At 30.9% G+C, this 3,309-nt stretch overlaps 1 non-coding gene across 1 annotated transcript; it reads right to left on the bottom strand.

Annotated features, from left to right (window-relative positions):
- Positions 1–280: 280 nt before the first annotated feature.
- On the bottom strand, positions 281–399 carry LOC149907474 (5S ribosomal RNA). The gene has a single exon (XR_016456874.1). It is a non-coding gene; the product is annotated as a 5S ribosomal RNA (ribosomal RNA).
- Between the last annotated feature and the right edge of the window lie 2,910 nt (positions 400–3,309).

Here is a 3,309-nt window from a genome sequence, read left to right as displayed (position 1 = left end):
AAATAAATGTAACAACTTCGTGACCTGTATAATGACCATGTCTTATTGGGTTTCTTGGGTTTACTTTAAAATAATTTTCCCTAGGATAGCTCCTATATAATTGTAGGTACCTACTAAAAACTTAATAAGGACTAATTGTCGCTTCGAATCATTCTTCCAGAAATATAATTCTTTCCCTACTTTACCTATTGTAATTTGTAAAATTGTAACCTTACTGTTCTAAAGCCCATATTAATAACTATAATAGAGTTTTATCATAATGTGCCTCAAAAGTGTAAAAAGCCAACATCACGCGGTGTTCCCAGGCGGTCACCCATCCAAGTACTGACCGCGCCCGACGTTGCTTAACTTCGGTGATCGGACGAGAACCGGTGTATTCAACGTGGTATGGACGTTGGCGATTACCATTGTATATTTTTTAAATACACATTACCACAGATAATAATTTAGGTAATACTATATTAATAATATGTAATGCCAATGCAAGACATGTATTTAGGTATCCTATCCTACGTCGAGCCAATTTAATAGGCAACATTTGACGTCTATCAATTTTATCTTCGAAGAGAGGTAACCTGCTTAAAAACATCGATAAAGTGAATTAATCGATACGGATTTGAAACATTTGTAAAATTTATTAATTTATGATGATTTTTGTTCACAAGTAATCAATGCATTCGATTCTAGATGTCAGATCTCGATTTTTAGAGTAACATCTCTGGTATTTAAAAAGAAAAAAGGTTTATTGACACAAAATTGTAGCGACGTTAGTTCTTCAATTCAGAAATTGTTTATTAAATTATTATGTTTAGAATGGTTCACCAGTAAAATGAAATCTTAAAATTACTTGTATCGGTCATTATTATTATAAATATGTAATCGTTATTGAAAAAAGTTAAGCAAATGTGCAGATCTAACAGAAAGAAATATCATGTTATTCTATGTCGTCGTTACTAGGTTACGTTGTTGAATTTTGTTGAACTGTCAAATGTTGCCTATTAAAATGGCTCTACTTAATATTATAAATGCGAATTTTGTAAGGATGTGTATGTGTGTGTTAGTTACTCTTTCACACAGATACTACTGAACCGATTACAATGAAATTTAGCACACATATAGAGGGTAACTTGGATTAACACATAGGATAAGTTTTATCCCGGAAATCCCACGGGAACGGGAACTATGCGGGTTTTTCTTTGAAAACGTGGGCGAAGCCGCGGGCGGAAAGCTAGTTATAGTATACAAAATAGTTGGTACATCTCCACATAAATTAAAAACTAGTATAGATAATTTCAATTTTAAAATTTTACTTTTTAATTCCCAATTTGAATGTTAATAATAATAAAACTCTATTTAAAAGAGCGCAATGTCCAAAAATGTATTAACAATTGCCTATAATTAGAAACTTATCGATCCTCTTTGCGATCAAGTTTTTTGGGCGTCTTTTTGTCGGTTTGTATTGCTATAGTACATTGATCGACGGAGTTTTTTGTATTCTACGAATTGATAAGTATCTTGTTTCTACGTAGACTTCGTGATCTGTTTTCAGGGTTACCAATTTATATTTATTTAGGTATATTTTTAACGTCAATGTAGTTTTGTTAAAATATTTAGTTGCAGTTCTAGGTAAATACTAAATACACAAGTTAACAACCATCTAATTTTTACTAGCATTCTAATTAATATGATATACTCAAAATATAAATTACAATATTAGATCAGCTAAAAGTATTTTTTGTAAATTTGAACAGTTTTTACGGTAAAAACAACATCTAAATATAACTACAATGTTATGAAGTAATTAGTATGTTCACAATATTGACTCGTCAACATGTATTTTAAAAATTTTACCTTGTTTCTAATTGTTTGAACGAAGCTTATAACGGAGCATTTACACGCACGAATACCGAGGCGAATAACGAACATGCATGTGTACACTGTGCAGCAGTTTGATAAAAAAAAACAACGACAACTGTGACTACTATAAAAAATCAGTTGTAAAAAAATTATAAACACACTTTATATCTATTTAGATTTTTGACAGGGTTATTAAAAAAATCTAAAGCTCAATAATTGACAACCCTATACCACAGTATTACAATATTATTTCCTACAGTAAGGAATCGCCTTTGATGTCGCGCGATGCCGCCGCCAGCGTAGGTACTTACGCTGCCACACGAAAATACGCTAGGGTTGCAACAAATGGGAAATAAAACAATTTTGATTATTAATATTATGATGAAATCATTTATTCATATGTACATTCAAAATAATTGCGATTATTAAATCTGATGTAATTATTTGTTCATAAATATATAATTACAGATATTGCACTGCTAAATATTATTTACGTGGACACTTTATTTTTGGATGTTCTTAATTGTATATTATACCATTTAACTAAGTAATGCATTCGCATTGGGATGTACAATCTGATTAGAAAATAATGAGGACAACATATATATAGCTTTGATTTTAATTCAACAGATACAATTAAAACAATCTTTCTGAAATATTGTTTCCTTCTGGGATTTCAATGTAGATTTACATCCGTAAACGGAACAGTTTTTGCGCGTCATAATAGAATATGTAAGTACCTATGTATAATAAAATTATTACACAAAAAATACGACTGCGTCGTCCTTTCGCGATAGTTAATGCAAACTCAGCGTGATTGCATTAAGCGGCCCGCGTCGCCCGACCCCCCGCCAGTTCCCCTCCGTTTCTCTGCACAAGTACATTCGTCGCCATACTGTAGGATGGTAATACTGTGCCTATACTATAACTACGTATAAGCATTTCACGGTCTTACGAATATCTATCAACACTACACACCGGGAAGCACCCAGTTTTTGCAGTTTTATTTAACTATGTCTATACTCAATACATCGACCACATGGTCGATGACTCAATATTTTATATTTAGCGAAGGTTTCATTATATATAAGGTATTAAAAATATATGTACGTTTATTTAGGAACTTAATTTATTTATCTAAAATTTAATTGGTATGTTTAAAATTTCCAGTGTAAATTAGGTATTTGAAAACTTAAATAAATCTAGTACCTAGAGGCCCTGGAGCAGAGTATTGTATTCATAATATACATAAACAAAGAGAATGAAAATAATATTGTTAGCACTTATTTAACGATTTATTAAAATATTTTGTACATTTACAATTGTTAAATAGTTCTTAGTTACAATTATTTCGTAACATTTATGGATATTTTACCGGTTTGGCGGTTATAAATAAAAAATATTACTAACTTGTGTTTTAAATTTCATGTAAAAATTCTGCTAAGATTTTTT

Source organism: Colias eurytheme, chromosome 6, assembly GCF_061535395.1.
Source record: "Colias eurytheme isolate Ceu_HAF_F1 chromosome 6, ilColEury1 Martin Lab GWU primary, whole genome shotgun sequence".
Classification (NCBI taxonomy): Eukaryota; Metazoa; Arthropoda; class Insecta; order Lepidoptera; family Pieridae; genus Colias; species Colias eurytheme.
The sequence above is the reverse complement of the archived record's forward strand: the minus strand, read 5'-3'. Positions and strand labels throughout refer to the sequence as shown.